Source organism: Pleurodeles waltl, chromosome 7 (assembly GCF_031143425.1).
Source record: "Pleurodeles waltl isolate 20211129_DDA chromosome 7, aPleWal1.hap1.20221129, whole genome shotgun sequence".
Lineage (NCBI taxonomy): Eukaryota > Metazoa > Chordata > Amphibia > Caudata > Salamandridae > Pleurodeles > Pleurodeles waltl.
In genome coordinates this window covers 1380310589-1380333098 of record NC_090446.1, presented here as the reverse complement: position 1 = coordinate 1380333098, position 22510 = coordinate 1380310589, and the positions used below count along the sequence as shown (strand labels likewise).

Genomic DNA, 22510 nt, shown 5'->3' with positions numbered 1-22510 from the left:
CGTAACTCTAAATAAATGCAGTCCTGCGTACAGAGCTTTATAGACGGCTAAACCAAAAAGCTCCAGATGCAAGTCAAATACCTAAAGGAAGGAAAGAAACAAACACGTGCGAGCCAACTCAGAATGACAGAACAGCTATCCAATCTTAAGGAAGGATTGGCTCTGTGAAGTATGATATACAGTGCAGTCTCCCGACAGACTGTTAGAAGTGTCTGTAGCAAGACCGCAAAAAGGAAAAGAAGCAGCCAAAAGTCTGGAAGTCACATGAGGATATTGACAAGCAGCGAGAGGTGCTACCATGGTGCTCTTATAGATCAGTAAAGCCTTCGTCCACACCCTGGTCAAAGCAAGGAATGCTCTATATTTATAAAAATATGTTTACAGTACATCAGTCCATCCACGAAGGAAGACAAGACAATGCACACAGACAGTCCTAAAATGTAATATATGTACAGACACATTTAATTAATTAAAAATGAACTGCAGGTAAGGAAAATAATCTGAATGGAAAGCAGACTGCTAAATATTAAAACTGAGGGTAATGAATACAAAGAATGACCTAGAATACGTAAAACAAAGTTCCACAGCGGAGAAAGAGATCTGCAAAACCAGGAGAAATGAATACGCTTTTGAAGTTCTACTAAATAGTAGAAGTGAGGAATGATGTATAGTGTCTGAGACACTGTTACTGACCTTGAGGGTTGCAGTGAAGAAGGTCGACATGGACAACCTGGCATTTTTAACACCAGGAATAACTATCCTCAGAATGGACTTACTTCCACAGGGTGGCAACTTTTATTATGCAAAGTAAACTGGTTACCCCAGGTTAAGATCTTTAAATTTTTCCTATTTGTTAGTTTTTCATATAATGGGGTGAAAAACAGCATAACAGTGCGTCAGATATGTTTCCAAAAACAGTAATATAGCTCTACCAAGCTGAGTGCAAATGGTTTTAATTATGACTGCGGAAATCCCGAACAGATGACATATCTAAAGAAATTTCATTAGCTATTATTCATTTCAATGTCATGACCAATTTAGGATGGTCCGTGATGTAACATAAGTACAAGTACAGCTAACAATATCAGAGATGCAGCACGAGGACACAGATGTCCTGAATGGGCAGTTCATAAACGGGTATAGGACCCAACATGTGGGATCCGAGTGGGACAGTAAATCTATACTCACCTTCTCGATATTCTCATCCTAAATGTGTTTGACACAATATTCTGTTCACACAGTATTTGTGTCATCAATATCCTATCAGACAACCAGATGGATATAGGCATTTTCCATAGCTTGGTGATGGGCTTGGGCAGGATGGATAAGCACCACCAATACATCCATACACGAGGGCACCAAATTAAGTGAACATTTTCTCCAAATGAAGGAGTCTTATAAAAACATCAAAGAGCAGATTTAACTATCCTGAAGTTTAACATTTTCTTTTAGAGTGCATTAGAAAGAGACAAACCCCTGGGCAAATGGCACAGTATTGAATAAACAGCAAAACAGCAGGAAAGGAATTTAGAATGCCTATGAATATTAAAATTATACATTTTTATAACATGATTAGCCCCTGTGCTACTTCAGCAACAGCTGCTGCCAGCAACCTTTACAATAATTTGACTCACGGTTCAAGGCGCTATCGGAAGTGCTTTAACATTTCGATTGGTAACATTGCTGTACACTTGTTCTGAGATTAAAAGGCATTGCAGAGTTAATGCAATAAGAAGTAGGCCTGACGGAGTATCTTTGTGACGTTTTAAGACTAAACAAGGACTCATGTTGGCTTTGTGAACATATTTTTCACCTTGATTGGAGCAGATGTGCGTGCCACAGGTATAAAACTATAAAAATATCCAAGCCCTGAGAAAAGCAGCTTGTGAGAGTAGGTTGTGGGGAACCCAGGAAGGTCCTGCACGGCTGTAATGCTATATTTAACCACCGGCTACATCTTGACCACTGACTCAATTTTGTGCTTTGCTTAGCTTCAAATGCCGTCACATTGGTGGCACAGGTATTTTTCAGCGCGTTAACGTGTTTTTTGCCTTTTCTCTTCAGGGAAGGGAATATAATATGAGGGAGGAATACAGATAAGAATGTACCAGGCTGAGAATGTTTATGGCAGAGCAGGGTAAAGCTCGGTCTTGGAAATACACTGTGAGATCTGGCCAGTCTCTAGCGTGTTTTCTCAACACTGACCATATATGCCCAACGCGTGAATTTCACAACTTACTCAAAGGAAGGGGGGTTTCTAGAACCTTCCTTTTAAGTTTGTTTAAAGTATTGAAGTGGGGAAGCTTGACAGCTAGATAGAAGGAACTCATCTTTGGGAGTGGACGCATTGCCCAGAGAGTGATCCCATCAGGGTTGTTCTCTTTTGTCTCGGTTGTTCAGGGTTCCTCAACCTGAAGTTGGCAAACAAGGGATGATGTTGAAGTGAAGCCCTATGGTGATGCATTTTTAATTCTTATTTCTAGCTGTGCTGTGTGCATGCATAAATATATGTATTTGCTGCACATATATATATATATATATATATATATATACACACATATACACATATATACATACATGTTCATTCTTGATATAGCGCATGTTCTTTGGTAGTCAATTGCTGTGATCATTTTAGCTGCACATGTGTTGCTGCATTTGAAATAAAAGCTCACGTTATTCTTTTTGTTTATGTAACTTGGGAAGTGCCTTAATAAATTCATTACTCAGACTAAGAGTGCTGCATTCTTTGCATTTCTTTCACCTTGTTGCCTCTCAGTCTGAAGCAGAGCAGAACGACTACAAAGAAGGATTATGCTTACAGCTTTCTGTCAGGGTAGCAACCTACAAGAATACGTAAAGCAAACATATGCACTTCTCTGGAGTGCTGTAAAATGCAACCAATAGTAGGAAAAAAGTACTTTTGAAAGCAGGAGCAGCAGAAGGATACTAATCAAAAGAAGCAATCAGTGCTTGGTCTATGTTCCACTGGAAGGAAGAAATAAATTAAGTGAAAGTGAAATCGGCAGACTCAGACAGAACAGAAACCAGAAACTAAGAATGACATTAAAGCCAATGAATGGTAAACAACAGGAGGGCTCCAAGTACTATTTTAGTAAACAACATTTCTTGCAAAAGACAGCACATGCACTCTCAGACGAGCTCTAAAAAGCAGATCTCAACCATGAAGAATCTAACAACTTCCATCCAGTGACAGACATCCCTTTCCTGGTGAAGGTTTTGGCAAACTGCATCTCAATCCAACACAAGTAACTCACATTAGAAGAGCGGAGTACAACGTTGAGAAGAATCCTTGCTATTAATTTTGCATATCAAAGTGACAGCCAACAGAATACCCTACATACTTCAACATTTAGCACCTGTCCTCATGTAATATTCATCCTTTTTCCTATGTTCCTTTGATGCAATTTTTTCTTGCCACCACCCATTCTTCTGCATGCATTATCTCTTGTTAACCACCAACTGGTACACCAAATAGCCTTTATCGCCCTATACAACTTACCCCAGAAAAAGAAGATTTCCTCTTCATGTTCATCTCACTGCGCATTTGCCTGTTCTCACAAAACTACTAGTTGCATTGACTTTCAAACTCCTCTTTGATCCCCTAACTAATCCAACACCAACAAGAATGTAGGCATGAACGCATCTTAAACACACAGTACTAAAAGCTACTACATTTTAACCACAAGTGAAAATAATAACAAAAATAGTACTAATAGTAACACTAATAATCCTAATATCAGAAAGTAATAGAATAGTCCACTAATTCTGGGTTTTTCTACCAACCAAAAGAGTGCTTCAACGCTTTGTCCGGGGTGATAAGAGCTATGTAATTGCTATTACTATACAATATGTCTGCTAAAGGTGGTTTTCTACAGCTATAGGAACACAATAAAGGAATTGACTTAACTTTGTTTATTCTTCTTTCTTTTTCAGAAAGATATACAGTTTATTTTGCGAACTTTCTGTCCTGCAAGTATAGCTGTAAATAAGACCTATTGTAACCAAATCTTTATATTATAAATTGAGTGGGCTTGGCTCCACCCTAAGGAATCTCTCTCTCATTTCATGCTATTGGTTGATTGGTGCATCATTCCACCCTTTCCTTCTATTCATATGTATAGGGGGCTATATTACATCTAACAGGTATTGGAAATGCTAATAGGTCGGACTTAAAAATGAAAGTGCCTTTAGTATCAGTGATGGGTTTCAGCACCTAACAAGTCTTCATATATTCACTGTGTCACTCATCTTTGCACTCACGCATCCATTCATCTACCCACTGACTCATTTCTGCATTCAATCTTTTACACAACTGTTGCAGAACACAGACAGACTCAACAACATATGCAGGATAAATGAAAATAGTACAGGTATTACAAAAATGCAAGTAGAAAAAAAAAACATTCTGTCATCTAAATGCTGCCAGTGAGTGGAAGCTTGTAATAACACAACTAAACACAGTAGAGGGTGTCCATCTTGCAAAAGTATTTTAAATAGTAATTTGTTTCAAAATTCAAGCATGGCTACCAGAATTATAAACAATTTGTTGGCCATATTGGAATGGTAAAACAATGATACACTCTGCATGATGGTCTTCTGGTTTAGACGAAGAAGCCACGTGGGATGCAGCTTACTGTAAATGAAATGAGCGGCAAGTAAGCAACTCGTCAGCATAGCCTGGACAGCTGATCCTAAATTAGCTTTGGAATGATTTTTACTGGCCTAACAAAGATTCTCACAGAGCAAACCTTGAACAGCCAGGGTTTGGCACACTGGATGACCAAAACCATTGGCTACTATGGTAATCTGCGCAAATCCATACAATGAAATACCCACCTAAAGCTTTAAGTTAAAGTAATAATAATCTAAATGTAATTGCCTAACAACTTTAACATATGCTTTTCACAATACATTGTGTCCGGCCTAGTGCCTTTATCATTACATTTCATAAAAAACAGGTCAGGCCTATAGCCATGATCATTAGCTTACCAACATAACCTACTTAGTCCTGCTGTATCAAGTATTCACCAAAAGTTTAAAAAAAACAAAAAAAAAACAACAACAAAAAAAGCAATAAAAGCAGTCTTTTTAGTAGAATCACACGCATTTGTCCTAAGAAAATTCTGCACTCGGGGAACTCAAGATGTGGGTGGAGCCTAAGCCCTTCTCTCAGTAGAACTCTAAAAGCTCTTTTTTTGTTGATCACATAAGGACAACAACAGTCGCACTGTCAGGTCACACCTAAAAATCCATGTAGATTATTACAGCCTCGGACCACTCACAATCAGAAGACTGCACCCTAAAGAGAACCTCTTGCGTGCGTCTGACGGCTCTGTGGTGCTCATGCGAGTCTGACGGCTCCCAGTCATCCACGCACATGGCACTGGAAATCCCTGTGTGTGGGCACCAAAGGAATCCCTGCTTAAAGAAACGGCCTTGGGAGCTGGGGAAAGGCGCGCAGACATCATCTCACTGAACACGAAAGTGAATGAGCCAATAGCCAAATTTCACTTTCACTGCCTTGGTGCTCGGAGGCTTTCTCAAACCCCGAGCACCGAGGCAATCAGGAGAGATATCATTGAAAAGGGGAGAATCTCCCTAGTAGATCCCTGCTTGGGTATTGCTGCAGAAGGGCAATCCTCAAGCAGGGATCCACCCACTAAACACCAAGAAGGGGGGAGTGGCCCCTTGGGCTAGGGCGTTTGCTCTCCCTTGTGTTTTGGCCATAATTGGTCTTTCTGCCCCCACTGGGGGGCAGATAGGAGAAATAGCCCCCGATCTACCACCCACCACCCTGGGGGAAAGGACAGAAAACCCACTAGGCACCAGGGATTTTTTAGTATTCATCTAAGGTTGAGGGCTGCCCAGAATTAGCACTGAAATGCACCCGCCCCCTCCCAAACAAATTGGCACAGTCTTTCTGCCCCCTTGGGGGAGAATGGGGGCAATAGCCCCCGATCTACCCCTGGAAGGGGGGAGGGGGAGAAGGAGTGTTGAAGGCAGAAAGTCCACTAGGCAACAGGAACTATTTTTTTGGTAGTGTAGGGGCTACCTAGAATGGGCATGGCAAGAATAAATGGGCATAGTCTTTCTGTCTCCTCTGGGGAGCAGATGAGGATTATTACCCCCCCATCTGCACCCCCAAAGCGGGCAGAAAGCCCACTAGACACCAGGGAAGCTTTTTTGTAAAAGTAAATGGGAGGATGCTGCCCACCACCATGGGCATGGTTATGCCCCCACCCCAACTGAAGGGGGCAAAAGTCTTTCTGCTCCCCCTGAGGAATAAAGCATCTCATCACAATGGCAAGCAAGATGGGTGTTGATTTTACATATGGGCCAGGAGAGCTTGGCTAACTCCCAATATCATCCCACTTACAATGGTGAACAGCTGCACTTTTGGGCTTGGGTAGGCTGTCACCTGGAAAAATCCACCAGACACTTCTGAAAAGCAGACATCTGTGGGAGTTCAAGGTAATGTGCTTTACATGCACCCTACACCATTTCCTTACAGAGAGTTCCCTACAAACCTCCAACTTGGCCTGAAGTTATGCATTTTCCCTACATTTCTGTGATGGAAACTTCCAGAATCTGCAGGAATCCACAAAATTCCTACCACCCAGCATTGCCCCACCTGTGCTGATAAAAAACTCTGCCCCACTTGTGTGGCTGGGCCTAGCGCTAGTGACAGGAATGAATCCAACCATGGTCAATAGGAATCTCATCTCAAGGGCTCCCATTCTCCTTGGTTGGATCTATTCCTGTTGCGGCACTAGGCCCAGCCACACAAGTGGGGCAGCATTTTTATCAGCACAGGTGGGGCAATGCCAAGTGGAAGGAGGTTTCTGGCTCCCTACAGATTCCAGAACTTTCCATCACAGAAATGCGAGAAAAAAGTGGTTTTATACAAATGTTGGGGTTTGCAAGGGATTCTGGGTATCAGAACCTAGTGTGAGACACACAAATAACCCCATCTTGAATTCCCCTAGATGTCTACTTTTAAAACAATTACAGGTTTGCTAGGTTTCCCTAGGTGCCGACTGGGCTAGGGCCCAAAATCCACAGCTAGGCACATATCAAAAAAGGGTCAGTTTTCATTTGAAAAATTTGATGTGTCCACGTTGCGTTTTGGGCTGTTTCTTGTTCTAGGCCTACTCACACAAGTGAGGTACCACTTTTATCAGGAGACTTGCAGGAGCATAGAATAGTAGAACAGTTGTTAATACCAACTGATTTCACTACATTTGTGTCTTTCAAATGTAGGCAAGAGTATAAAATGACACTTTGAAAAATACACTGCAAATCATACCTTAGTACGGGTATACACAAATTCAGAGATGAAGAAATAACCACAGCTCCTAAACTCTATCTCTTGTGCCCATTTCAGAAATACATAAGTTTCCTTGATACCCATTTTTCACTCTGCCTGTTTCGGTATAAGAATTTGTCTACACTTGGTACTCAATGAAATGCCTTTGTGTGGTGCAGCACAGTTTTTTGCTCTGGGTACCTAGGGTTCTTGGAAAACCTACAAACCCTATGTATTCCCACAACCAGAATGGTCTCGCTGACATAATGGTATATTGGAGTATACAGTGGAGTAGTGTGGCACAATGGTTAGAGCGGCAGACCCTGATGCAGAGATCTGGCCCGGGACCAGGGTTCAATTCCCACCTCAGCGGGTCTTGGGCTCAGTTCCCTTGGTCCAGATAATTCTCGCCTCTGTGCCTAATCTAATTAATGGGTCTACTCTGTAACTCCGGGCAATAGCTTGCTTAATCTCCACAACGGCCCTCACAGCACTTGGATGCTTGGCTTCACCCTGGGGCTGTCCAGGAGTGGGTGCCTCACAGGGAAAAAGCCAGGAGGGGTTCCACAGCTGTATGCGTACAGCACCTTGAGACCCTAATGGGTGAGTAGTGCGCTATACAAGTGCAAAGTTTACAAGTTTTTATTGCTTTTGTCAATGTACTACAGTGACAAAAAGTAACAGGTTAAAATGTAGTCACAAATGCCTGTTTTTCCCTACTTATTTTCAATTTCTTTTTTTCACCAGTTATTTTCCTTTGGAAAATTTTGAGGGATCTACACGTGTGACCCCTTGCCTTATTCAGAATCGTGTCTACTTTTCATAAATGTATAGCTTTTCACCTATGGGTTTCACACTGGTTTCCCCCACAAATTGAAAGTAGGTTGAGAGCACAAAAAACAGGGATAGCAGGCTAACTGTAGTACAAAATTAGGTTTTTTGATTCAGCGCTGCATGTTCATGAAAGCTGGGAAGATGGTGATTTCAGTACAGCAAACCGTTTGTGGATGCCATTTTTAGGAAAAAAAACATACACTTTTATCTGGAGCACTGTTATGCTATTTTTTTCAAACAACTCAAACTTTTGCTATATTTTGCCTATTTCCACAGTCCCCTCCAGGGTAACCCACAAAGTCTAAGCACCTTTTGAATCCCCAGGATGTTGCTGTAGAGACCTAAGCGCAAACTACCCCAAATAGCCAAAAATACGGCTCAGCACTGGGGGGAGAAAGGTCTGGCAGTTAAAGGATTAATGACTGCCCACCTCCCATCTGGGCTGCTACCAGAGAAAAAACAAACACTGTAAATTATCTAGATATGCAAGACACTTTAATAGCATACAATGTTGTGAGTGCCCTTGAAAAATCAAGCTCAGGCAGCAAGATAAATAAACAAAATTATTGTAGATGTGTGGAGGGCAAGTACTTAAGTACTTTTTTTGTGGAAGCACACATCTTCCTCCCAATCAAAATAAGGAACTCCTGTCTCCCAACATTTGGGCAGAGCTGAAACTCCTCTCCTGGTAGAGTTTCTTACAGTTCTTTTTTAGTTGATCACATAACGCCCAAGGACATCTGCACTGTCAAGCTAGACCTAGAAAGTATCACACAGTTTGTCACATTCAGTCCTTCATCTACTGTGTGCAGGGCAACTGGAATTATGCAGCAGGAGAAGCTCAAATTGTGTGGCAGAGTTGAGTAAGTTATGCAGCAAGAAAAGGCAAATTATACGGCATAACGCAGCACATTTAGTAAAAGTATTAGTTCATTATTTCGTAATTTTAAAACTTGGTAATACTTTTAGGGCATTGGTTACATCTCATTAGCACTAGTTTAGCACCAAACGATAGCAATAAGCAACAGAAAGATGACCAGTCCAGATTTGCTATGGGCCTTCCACTGCGCAGGAGCACGGGTCGTTACATTTTTAGTAACATTTGAGTTAGAAACATTTTTTTTGTTAAAATCTGCAGATTATGCAGCAGATGGTGGATTATGTGCAAATCTCTAGTTATGCGAAAATAGCTGCAGACGCAGGATTGCAGTGGTCCTGCCTATATGTATTCTAGAAAGAAAGCGATATGTTTTTTTTCTCCCCCCTCCAAAGCAAGAAAAAAAAAAAAAGAAGGGGTGGGTTGAAAATTTTTCATTCCAAAGGTGGGATTGGAGGAATTTAGTAATTCTGTGTGATCTTGTAAAGCAGAATTACTAAAATAAAAAAAAAATCGGCTGAACCACAAGTGTAATTAATCTTCAACGTTTGTTTTTTAAACAGGGCTGGAAGAAGGAGCAGTCGTCCATCTACTTTAAAAAAAAATAAACACTGCAGATTAACATTTTTAATCTGCAGTGATTTTTAAACATAGAGGGACAGCTCCCCCTTTTCTGGCTCGATTTTAAAACCACTGACTGCACTGCTGTGCATACCCCTTGGCACCCTTACATAGTCAGAGTATATAAGACTTATGTACTAGGGGTATGCACAGCCTTACATACTGTAATGCATACAACTCGGCGCCCTTATATACTCGGCAGTAAATACCAAGGGGTATGCACAGCAGTGCCGAATACAGAATGCACTTACAGTGCATGCCCCTCGGAACTCTACATACTCTGCAGTGATCACTGCAGAGTAATGTAATGGTGTTCAGGGGCATGCACAGCAAAGCATTTGGTATTTGACAGTGCTATTTCTAGCGCAAAATGCATCCATTTTTGGACGGGAAGGTGCATTTTGCGCTAAGAAAATAGCGTGAAATACCCACTGCTTCCCATCATGGAATTCCACAGAACATCGTGGAATTTTAGTGTAATCCTACGAAATTCTGTGCAATCAAATTTCGCCAATTCCGCCTATTCCTATAAAAAAGCCAATAGGTCTGGCTTTAATGTGATAAACAGAATTTCTAAACACAATACAAGCAGCCAGTATTTGTGCATACTTTGCATGCATTAGCGCACTAAAGCTGAATCTATTGCCTTTGCCAATGCTTGTTTTGTGTCTGTTTTAGCAAGAGCTTTTCTGCATGTAGAGGTTTAATTGTCTGCATGGACTAGCCTACAACCCTTGGCAGAAGCCTGCAGACTTACTGCCCCTCTCTGTAAGATAAGACATTGAAGGATATAGCCCGTCCCGTCTCCCATGAAACTGCGAAACTAGCATCAGTGGTAAACTAGCGTTGTAGGCTAATGCACAGGCGGGACAGAAATGTACAAAATAATTATCACCTCAACCTTTTTAAAGCTTCCTTTCTCATATACCCCTAAGTGTTATAGCTAATAACAGCACCAGTGGATGCTATCTACACCTAGACACATATATACAAACACACAGACACTCCCACCCCCGACTTTCACCACCAGGAACAGCCATGAGGTACAATATATTGAGGGGCAGACTGCAATAGGTAATGTGTTCATAGGACAGGCTACACTCAGTAATCCTGGGAGGTCAGGTCATGTTAAGCAATGCACAAGGAAAAGGACTGCAAACTGCTGGTGGGGAGGGCATCATAGGTGGACCTAAACCATGTAATCTCTAAAAGAGAGGCGATCAGCCCACACTTTACTTGCACTTAATGAACCCCCTCATTACTTGCTGGTATTATTCATTACTCTCAGGCCTGCTAGTCATCGGCATTAGCTGTGTGGTTGAAAACGTACCTTGACAAAGAGACCTATACAAAATGATGTATATAAAACATCTGCCCATCCATGAACGGGCTGGTATTCCATGCATCCAGGTAAAACCAAAACCAGGTCTTAATGACTGGAGCAAGGAAAGGAAGAAGAGGGCTAAGAGTAAAGACGACAGATAGGATTGGTGCTGGCACACACCGGTGCCCAGTTCCTCGATCTTGCGAGCCAGGGTGACTGAAACCAAGAATGCTTTCTTCACAGTCACAAGCTTCAAATCCACCAAAAACAAAGGCTCAAAAGGAGAGGACCTTGCAAGGCAATCAAATTAATGGCAAATCTCAAGAAGGCAACAGGCCCTGGCAAAGCCAGTAGGCCTCCTCTCTACAAGAGTTATTGACTTTGCCAATGTGTTTTAGCCATGTTGTACACCGGTGTGGCTGCTGTTCAGCATGGCTAAATGTTAGTGGGATAGCGAAGAGTGACATGGAATGTCAGAGTGGAATGGTAAAGAGTGGAGTAGAGTGGAGTGGCAGAGAGTGTTGTGTACTGGAGTGGCATAGTGTGGAGTTGGGTAGATTGGCATGCACTGGAGTAACAGTAGAGTGGACTGGGGTAGATGGCACTGACTTAGAAGATTGCAGAGTATAGTGGCACACAGTGCAGTTGCACTGACTGTAGTGGCATTGAATTCAGTGGTGTACAATGCAGTTAGAGTGGTGCATAGTAGAGTGCAGTGGTGCAGAGTAGAGCAGCATGGAGTAGAGCAGCACAGAGTAGAGCGGCACGGAGTTCACTGATAGAGAGTGCAGTGTTGCAGAGTAGAGTGTTACAGTGCAGTGGTGTATAGTGGAGTAGTGTGGTGTAGACAGCACTGGCACAGAATAAAGTGATACGGATTGCCATGGAGTGCAGAGGTTAAGAGCAGAGAGGCAAAGAGTGCAGAGCTGCCAGTGCCTCACCATCACCCAAGCTAGCCAAGGGGTTCCTAAATACCGGAATAGCAGCCCATTGAGGCCTCAAAGTAAAAAAAAAAGAAAGATTGAGCTCAAAGCGATCCCTCAAGAACTGAAGCACTGAGGAGAAACCACTTTCCAAGGTGATACAGAGTGGGCTGAACACCACCCCGGGATGTCCAGAGTACTGCACAAAGGACTACTAAGTGGAAGGCTGGGCCCTTTCTGTATGGCCTCACCTAAATGACAGAGAAGAAGGGACAGCATCTCTAGAAGAGGGTATCCATGGGAAGGAGAAGGGAAGAGGCCAAAGGCAGTTTCCAAGGATGAAGTATTGAAAGAGCCTTAAAGAGAGGAAAGCAAGTCCTGGTTCCTAGGTTGGGAATTAATGAACTCTCTTTGTCTCAAGCATAGGGCAGAAAAACAGAAGCGGGGTAGATAAGTATTGGATGTGGATATAAAAAGATCTTGAAATTGGCTTCAGGATTTCCTGCACACCTCCTGAACTATGCCCAGGCACACAGAGGTCCTGTCCGCTCACATACTGACCAGGCCTTGCTATGAGGTTCATCAGAGTTAGGAGATAGTGCTTCATCCTAGTGCCAAACTGAAGTGGCACAATGCCTAGGGACCTGAGTGAGTTCACCCTTATTGACTGATATGTCACTGTCACCATATTATGTGGGCACACTAAAACACTACAAAAATAAATCAGGGGCTAGAAGTGAAACAAAGTGCAGAAAACCTCTGACAACTACATAGGGTTCAAAGAATGACGAATCTCCGCCAGACACCAACAGCTTTGGAGACATTGGGATCAGTACCTCAAAGGCCTGAGATGGCAGAAGCCAATGAGAAAACAGACGGGACATCAGCCAGGGGAGGTGAAGAAAGCTCATGAGACAGTGAAGACACAGGAGATCATGTGGCTCGGGAGTCCCGGCCAAAGACACACGTGTCAGCTGTATCTTCAGCAAGGAGGATTGTAGGTCCCACAACATCACTACCCTGGACTCCGGGCAGAACATCAGAAACAAAATGCACCACCCACAGGGCCAACAATTTTGAATAAATACAAAGAATCTAATTACAAGATAAAAATAGACTGGTCATTACTGCAAATACAGAACATTCAAAATTGGATCCACCATATTTGCAAATACTTGAGGAGTTGATCATAGACCAAATGAAAGTACTGAGAACTGAAAGCGGAGCCTACGAACATAGGTTCTTGGAAACCATTGTTGAATGAGTACACAGGGATGTGGAACTAGGCATCCATCAAAGTGATATTCTGCATAAAGTCCCCTGAAATGACCAGGGCATGAACATTTGTAGGGTCTCCATCTTATATGGAACTGACTTCATTCAATGACTAAAAGCAAGTCTATAGTCCTTTAACCCTGAAACCACCTATTATTTTTCTAGGTAGAGATGATGGAATTGACCCTCAGTCCTATTTCAGACACAGGAACAGCCTCTTCCACAGAGACCGCAGTGCCTGGGTGACTGCCACTCTCTCTGTCAAATAGTTTGGCCAAGGACTCTACCTCACATCAGAGACTGGAGAGGGAGAGGAAAACTCAGCATATAGCTTTTCAGACTAATTGGAGAACACAGTAATCTGAAGAAGCTTCCTCCCAGTCAGCCTCAAAGTATTGAATGTGTACTCTCAGCAGAAAACCAGGGACCGCAATGGCATAGTCAGGAGCGCTGCTGCATACCAAGAAAACACTCCTTCTGAGCATAGCGCCCTAAGAAACCTTTTGCACGATATCTGTGAGATTAGGACGGTTCTTGCTGCTTACAGCAGACCCAGCTCCCCCCCCAGCAGCCACACAAAGGAAGATGACCGCAGCTGTTGTCTGAAAGAATCACTTCCTTTCCTTGAGGAATTAATGCCTCTCATCCTCAAGTTATGCCCCCAAAGGGGACAGATCCCCTCGAAGGGCATTTTTGATTTCTGTGAAGAATCAGTAAGTCCATCATTGAGAATATGACAGGGTACAGCTACAATAACACTACTGCCAACGCAGACACAAACTACATCAAAGGAGACATCCGAAAGGAACTCGTTGTGCTGCTCTACACCTTCCAATAGTCCAGGACAGTTGCCTACTCTTTCACTGCCTTAAAGAATGTGTTAAAGACAGAAACAAGAGACTCTGCAATGTGTGATTCATAGATCCCAGACTGCAAAGACAGATGAGATCCAGAGTAAACTATTAATGAAGTCTACCTTTTTGTCCATGGGCTCTCCTGGGACTGAGTCCTTATACACAGAAGGGCAAGCCAACAAAAAGTCCACCAACAAGTCAAACATATCAAACATGTAAGGATGAAACCCAAACTGTGACAATGGATTAAGCACTATCAGATGTCTCAAGAGTATCTGGAGCAGGGCCTCCTATCTTTTCCCAAGTGTGAGACAACAGCCATGAAGGAAATACTTTCCACTGTACTTGACATGTTGCTCCTCAGGCTCCATCTCCTCCTCACCCTTCTTGGATGCAGCACACTGAGAGCTGGAGCCTCTTTCAGGGTTGCCTACAGTGCACCGTGAAGCAGTGGACATGTCTTTTCCCTTAAGGGCAGACTCTGTTTCCACAAACAGGCACCCCCCCTTCCTCTCGGACCCCACACCGACTACCTGTGGAGTTCCCCAGGGATCCTCCCCCAGCCCCATGCTGTTTAACATCTACGTGGCCCATCGAGCTGCCATCATCAGAAACTACGGACTCAACATCGTCTCCTACGCTGACGACACCAAACTCATGCTCTCCTTATCCAACGAACCCAACACAGCCAGACACGACTTCCGCGAAGGCATGGGAACAATCGGTAACTGGATGAATAACAGTTGTCTACAACTCAACGCAAACAAAACATAAGTACTCATCACGGGCCCTGAACACAACGTGTGGAACGACTCCTGGTGGCCACCCACCCTCTGAAGCCCACCCACTCCCACGAACCAAGCCCGCAATCTCTGGATCATCCTGGACTCCAAACTCAACATGGACCACAAAATCAACTCAGTCTCATCCACCATCTTCCGCACCTTCCGCAAGACTTTCAAATGGATCCCTCTCGAAAACAGAAAGACCATCCATCACACGCGCCCTTATTACCAGCAGACTGGACTACGGCAACATGCTCTACGCCGGGATCAACAAGAAACTCACCCACAAACTACAGAATATCCAGAACACCGCCCCCAGACTGGTCCTCGACGTATCTTAACACTGTCACATCTCCCAGCACCTGCGCACACTACATTGGCTTCCCATAGAGAAAAGAATCACCTTCAAGATCCTCACCCACGCACACAAAGCCCTCCACAACACTGGACCAGCCTACCTGAACAGGTGACTCAATTTCCACGTACCCCACAGGACCCTACGCTCAAGCCCAGCTCTCTCTCGCCGAAGTACCCCGCATCAGGAAAACAAGATCAGAGGGACGCTCTTTCTCCTTCCTCGCCGACACAGCCTGGAACGTCCTACTGCTCCACTTCAGACAGACTACACCCCTTCTCAACTTCACGAAGGAGCTGAAGACATGGCTGTAGGAAAATGGCTCCTTGTTGCAGTTACCACCCACTTTTTGCCCGATATTGATGCTGACTTGACAGAGAGTATGCTGGGATCCTGCCCATCAGGCCCCAGCACCAGTGTTCTTTCACTTAAAATGTACCATTGTTTCCACAATTGGCACACCCCTGGCACACAGATAAGTCCCTTGTAAAAGGTACCAGTGGTACCAAGAGCCCTGTGACCAGGGAAGGTCCCAAAGGGCTGGAGCAAGTGTTGTGCCACCCTAAGGGACCTCTCACCTAACACACGCACACTGCCATTGCAAATTATGTGTGTTGATGGGGAGAAAAAGGCAAAGTCGACATGGTGTCCCCCTCAGGGTGCCATGCACACAAAACACTGACTGTGGCATAGGTAAGTCACCCCTCTAGCAGGCCTTAAAGCCCTAAGGCAGGGTCACTATACCACAGGTGAGGGTATAGCTGCATGAGCAATTGCCCCTACAGTGTCTAAGTCCATGCTTAAACATTGTAAGTACAGTGTGGCCATATTAAGTATATGGTCTGACAGTTTGTCAAAACGAACCCCACAGTTCCATAATGGCTACACTAAATACTGGGAAGTTTGGTATCAAACTTCTCAGAATAATAAACCCACACTGATGCAAGTGTTGGATTTATTAAAAAATGCACACAGAGGGGATCTTAGAGATGACCCCAGTATTTTAATCAATCCTTCAGTGCAGGACTGACTGGTCTGTGCCAGCCTGCCACTGAGAGACTAGTTTCTGACCCCCGGGGGTGAGAGCCTTTGTGCTCTCTGGGGCCAGAAACAAAGCCTGCACTGGGTGGAGGTGCTTCACACACCCGCTCCCCCTGCAGGAACTGTAACACCTGGCGGTGAGCCTCAAAGGCTCAGGCCTGGTGTTACAATGCCCCAGGGCACTGCAGGCGGTGGAGATGCCCGCCCCCTGAATGAGCCCCCACTTCTGGCGGCAAGTCCAGAGGGATAATGAGAAAAACAAGGAGGAGTCACACCCTCAGCCAGGACCACCCCTAAGATGTCCAGAGCTGAAGTGACCCCCTCCTTGAGAAATCCTCCATCTTGCTTTGGAGGATTAGGACCAATAGGGATAGGGATGTTCCCCTCTCCCCAGAGGGAGTGGGCACAAGTAGGGTGTAGCCACCCTCAGGGACAGTAGCCATTGGCTACTACCCCCTGACCCTAATACACCCCTAAATTTAGTATTTAGAGGCAACCCTGAACCCAGCTCTTCAAATTCCTGACGACCTACAAAGAAGAAGGACTGCTTAGCTGAAAACCCCCACAGAGAAGAAGGAAGACGACAACTGCTTTGGGCCCAGCCCTACCAGCCTGTCTCCTTCTTCAGAGAACCTGCACCAGCGACGCATCCTGCGGGCCCAGTGACCTCTGCCAACTCAGAGGACTGCCCTGCACCTAAGAAGCATCAAGAACTCCTGTGGACAGTGGACCTGTCCAACCAAGAAAGAAGAAACCATCTTTAAAGGGACTCCCACCTCACTCCAGAAGCGTGAGTCCCCAACACTCTGCACCAGATGCCCCCGGCCAATGTCCAGAGGAACTAACTATCCAGAGAGGGCCCCTAGGTGACATGTCCACCCTGGGCTGACCTCCCTGTACCCCCAAGACGACGCCTGCAGAGGGAATCCCGAGGACCCCCCGACCGCGACTGCCCGGGACGAAGATATCTGAAGCCCAGAACACTGCACCTGCAGCCTCCAGGCCTGTGAGAAACCGACCACCGGTGCAGCAACAACCAACAGATGGCCCTCATCAGTGCCCAGTCGCTGGCTGGCCCTAGAAGCCCCCCTGTTCCCTGCCTGCAACGTCTGAGTGACCCCCGGGTCCATCCTTTGACTCCTATTCAACACCAAATGCCCTGTTTGCCCACTGCACACGGCCGCCCCTGTGCCGCTGAGGGTGTGTGGTGTGTGCCTACTTGGGGCCCCTCCTGTGCTCTGCCAAACCCCCCTGGTCTGCCCTCCAAGGACGCGGGTACATTCCTGCCAGCAGACCGGAACCGGAGAACCCCCTGTCTCTATAGGCACCATGTTATTTTGGCTCCTCTTTGACCTCTGCACCTGACCGGCCCCGTGTTGCGGGTGCTGGGTGTTTGGAGTTGACTGGAACCCCCAACAGGCTACCTATGCCCCGGAGACTGAACTTGTAAGTGCTTTACTTACCGTAATAACTAAACTGTACTTACCTCCCCCAGGAACTGTTGACAATTGCAGTGTCCACTTTTAAAATAGCTTATTGGCATTTTACGAAAGACTGTGTACATTATTGTTTTGGTTCCAAGTTCTAAGTATTACTATGCAAAGTATCTTACATTTAATGTACTTACCTGCAATCTGAATCTTGTGGTTCTAAAAATAAATTAACAAAATAGTATTTTTCTATATAAAATACTACATTCAACACCCTTCAAACCATACACTATGAAAAGGCACTATTGCAAACTGGAGACCATTGCAGCCTCGTCAGGGGTACGAAGCACTACATAAATGTGACAAAATGAAACAAATTAATAATACTAATGAATTCAGACATCTAAAATTAAAGAACAGATACCAATTAATTAGCAGGAAAAGGTTATTATGCTTAATCATGGAGCTCAAACAAGCCAACAAGTGCATTCCTCAGAAAACACTGCCCTTCTGCTTAATTTATCAAATCTTCCAGGGAACGGAATTACTGATGTGCTGTTGTCACACCCACAGAGGCCAACAGAAACTGCATGAGATCCATCTACTGACAGCCAAGCAGACATGCCAAGGGCATCCACTTCGGGACAGTCTATAGCACGTGTACAGGAGAACTACCTTATGTATCAACCATTCAAGAGTACAGGTGATCTACCACCTGGCAGCAGATGAAACCTGTCAAAGATGTCTATTACCGACAGTCTGAAGGGAAACAGCAAAATCCCCTACTGGCACCCAGGAAATTTTATGAGCGAGACAACCAGACATCAGAGGAACACAACTACCAACAGTCAACGAGGCCTTTTTATCAGCCGCTAAGAAAATGTGCCCAAAATATCCACATAGTGACAGCTCAGGAGATCTACCTGCTAACAGCCAAGGTGAGAAACCAGTCTCGATAAAGCTACCTGCTGCAAGCCTTGGAGGAAGCCCAGGAGAACCGGCACACCAACAGCTCAGGCAATTCAAAGTTGAGTGGAAGGAGGAAGGGAGAAACCAAGCACTGATGGAAAGATGGATGAATGGGTTACCTGGATGAATATTTTAGAGACTGAGTGAAAGAACTGATGGATGTGAGGAGGGGTCAAGAATTCTGGGAATGGATCAAAAGAGGTATTAAGGGTTGAAGTGGATGAGCGAAAGGGGTGATAAAGGGCTTGTTTGATAAATTGGTTCCTTATGATTTAGGAAGAGGAAGAAAGGGAGTTAAAGGTAAAATATGTATCACAGGTGAGATAAATGGATTGTATGGGATTAAAGGATTGGAGGATGGGCCAACTGTTGGTAGCTTTAGAGGGTGGGATTTAAGGCCAGTGGGTAAATTCATGAACGGCTTAAGGGTGGAACACATGAAGAATTAAGGACAGGGTTCATGGGTGAAAACAAGGGCTAAACATAATGGGACATGGTATGGTTGGAGGAAGTGAGAGTTTAAAGTCTGATTTAATAGAAAAAGGAAGGTTAAGAGTTGGGCCAAACTATGATGTTATTTTCTGGTTAGGATCAAAAATTGAAGTGGTGAAGTATCTGTAGGATCCACAGCTACACAGAACCTTTTGTTCCCCTGAGGTTGTGAGTACCATTTAGTTGGAGAATAATAAAACCAGCTGCCAGCAACTAGAGATTCAGTTCAAATAGAATGCTATACAAATGTATGTTTGTATATGGTATTTCTGTAAAGCGAACCTAGCCCAAAGCAGCAAAATGCAGTACAGGATCAAAGACAAGGATCAAGTCAATGAGGGAATAGAAGAAGCCGGGCTGTGGGCCATTAATACACTGTGGCGTAGTGCTCATTAAAAGTACACTTTTTAAACTCTCCTAAACTGGAGTAGAATCGGGCTGGTTCTATGGCTGTCTTATCTTTTCTACACTTCTTAGTCTGTGGTCTTGTGGTGTCCTGAGGAGTGAGCAGAGAACTACCAGAGATGGTGAAATTGTCAGCAAGATAAGCAGGGTGCTGAACATGATGGCTGTGTAAATTACGTAACTGAAGACGGTTCAGACTGACAAGGAGACACAACGCAGTCCATCAGGGTTGGGTTGATGCAACATGCCCTGAATGAGACGTGGCGTGGTGTGTAGCGTGTCCTTAAGAGGTACCAGTGTGGAGTCTGGGAGGCCAGAAAGCAGGGCAGGACCACCACCCAGGTCTGGGAGTACAAGGGCTTGAACAGGAGGTCTGAAGTCACTTCATGAAGGGAGGGATTAGGGGGTAAGTTAAATTACGGTACGAGTCTGGTGAATACACAGTTAAATCAGTAGCTGGGTCCATGAATGGGGAGGATCATAGTCTGGCTTGAGGGTTTAGTGGACAGACGAAAAGTTCACGGCGGGGTAGAAGTATTAAGGGAGTGATCTAGAGTTAGCTGGGTCAAAAAATAAGCAGTGGTGGGTAACCAAAGAGGATTTATGGTTGAGGGTGTCAATGAAAATGGAAAACAAGCAGGGCTTTAAGTGGGTCGGGTCTTCCCAGGTATCACATGAGCAATAATTACAAATTGACTTTGAAACAGATATCTATTGAGCCCTTAAAATCAATCAGTGTTTTTGCCTGTTAAGTTAAGGCAAAGACTGTAAAACTCCTCAACACAATTCACGCCGGTATTGCAAGTTCCTGTTTACATTTCGTATGTTTCACTTCATCGTGAATATCCTACGAGTATTTGTTTTTTTCATGATGCTGTGTTTTTGTGGTCTTTTTTAATGTTTTTGTAGCCTTTTTTAATGTAACATACTACTGTTGTAGGGATGTATATTATGAACTGAATAGCCTCTAGGTGTCTGAGTGAGTCCAGTCTACGGGTGGATGTACAGGAGGGGTACGACTGAGAGCTCTCGAGTGGAGCCTGTGTGCAGTGTGAGTTTCTCACAGTAGCCGTCAGTGTGTCATAAACGTTTTTTGGCTGTACGCTCATCCAATACTCGGCCCTTCTACAGAGTGGACAGAATGATGATCACTCATATGCCAAGTGTATTTAACATGTTATGTGTACATTTGTGAAGGAGGTGTACACAGATGTTGAGATATTGATAGCATCAATGGGAAATAAAATGCTGAGTTTGGATCCATGCAGAAGGACATGGAAAAAAAAAACAGTGATGAATAAAGAGATGATGTGTGACATATGCACAGAAAATATTTCACAAAGACGTAGGACGTAACAGGGCATTCGTGGTTAAGAGTGAAAAAGAGCAAAAGAAAGTGGTGTGAAGGGTTAAAAGGAGTGATTGAGACACTCTTAAACGACAGCTGGTTCCACGTGCCTTTGTAATGTATATTTCAGTGTATCATCTTAATTAATCACAACCAAATCATTGTCGTTGCTCATGTGCCTGATATTCTAACAAACAGTGGCAAAGCCAATAGATCTGGCTTAAGTATCCTGCTTTTTGTTGTGCGTTATGTCTGCATGACAGAAAAGAAAGTTGACAGAACTGCCTCCAGTCCGTGGTCAGATGGCACTCTGACGGGAAGCAGAGGCCTCTAGCTCACGATTATGCCACACCTTTAATTACAAACGTAACGCCTTTTGAAGCGGGTTACCAGTAATGCTTCTTTGGCCACGGACCTCTCGGAAACACCCCCACATTTGTATTATCACTTAAAGCTGGCAAGTTTCTCAAGTTCGTGCGTGAGTAGGTTATCCACTCCACCCTTTAACTGGTAGTCCTGGGTATCACATTTAACAATAAATACTACAAGTCCCAGAATGCAAAGCAAAAACCTGGAAAGAGTGGACAGCTCACGCACTGACCTGCAAAACTTGAGACTTCTGGTGGAAGAATGGAGAAATATTGTGTAACAGTACAAATGGCAAAGCAGGATGGACACACTGTAAAATAATAGGGGCACTAGAATAAATGAGATTAACAAAAGGGTGAATAACAAGACCAAACGAAAGAGGTGCTAAGAATGAGAGATGTGTGCACGATTGGATGAAAGGTTTTTCCAATGAAGGAACTTACCTCAGTACTTAACTCCTACGGTATGATTCCTTTTATTTCCGCATTACCGAATGAACGTGATATCAGCCAATTACAACACTCGGCTCCCCCAGCCGATCCCAAGTGAGGAGTTCCGGTAAAGCACCGACAAAATACACGAGTGCAGGGTCGGCCCCTCATTGAGCTTCTGGTTTAGCTCCGCCCTGTGTCACTCACGGATTGCTCGGTCATAGCGCTGCTCGGTATGCAGACTAGAGTAGCAGCGCGCCGAGTTGAAGGATCTCCATCAGTGCGCACCAGCTTCTTTTACCGATGGAGGTTTACCTTTCTTCAAAGCAAACAGTTCCAATCACGTCTGCGGATGCAATCCCTAGGCGCCCAAGCTGCAGCATGTTTCCCAGACAAAAAGTGCACCTGTATCTTTAGAGTGGATAGTTATAGAAATGTTTGCCTTACGAAGCGATGTGATTGTTGTTTTCTTTTATTGCTTAGAATAGTGGTCTTATCAATAAAAAAAAAAAACAGACTGAGCTGTTTTTCAATAATATGATTGTAAAATTTCCTAGCTTTTGAAAAGGAAAGTTTTGATTCTATTAATAGTATGAAGGCCAAGATAATTGTAATTATATAGCGCTCACTAACCCTAATGAGGCGTCAAAGCGCTTTTTGGCGAGTAGTGCGCTACTCCGAAACCCAAAATATTAGTGGTGGATTAGTATAGGCAAATATGAGTTAATATGTGCGGTGGCCTTGCAAGTCTGTAAGCTGGATTCAATGGGATAATGGAGGGATTGAAGAGGTAAGCATTTAGAAAGTGTTATTTGGGTGATCGTAGTAGTAAGATGAGGTTTGGGGATGA

At 44.2% G+C, this 22510-nt stretch overlaps 1 protein-coding gene across 3 annotated transcripts in view; it reads right to left on the bottom strand.

The window, feature by feature from the left end:
- Positions 1–21962, bottom strand: part of PNKP (polynucleotide kinase 3'-phosphatase) — an 80878-nt gene extending 58916 nt beyond the window's left edge. Inside the window, exon 1 of one of the 3 annotated variants that reach the window (XM_069200883.1) lies at positions 21673–21962. The gene's annotated coding sequence lies outside the window, so the exon portion shown is untranslated. Of the gene's footprint in view, positions 1–21461; positions 21522–21672 lie in introns of those variants that run through there. The other 2 variants (XM_069200884.1, XM_069200885.1) reach the window with 2 other exon arrangements.
- Between the last annotated feature and the right edge of the window lie 548 nt (positions 21963–22510).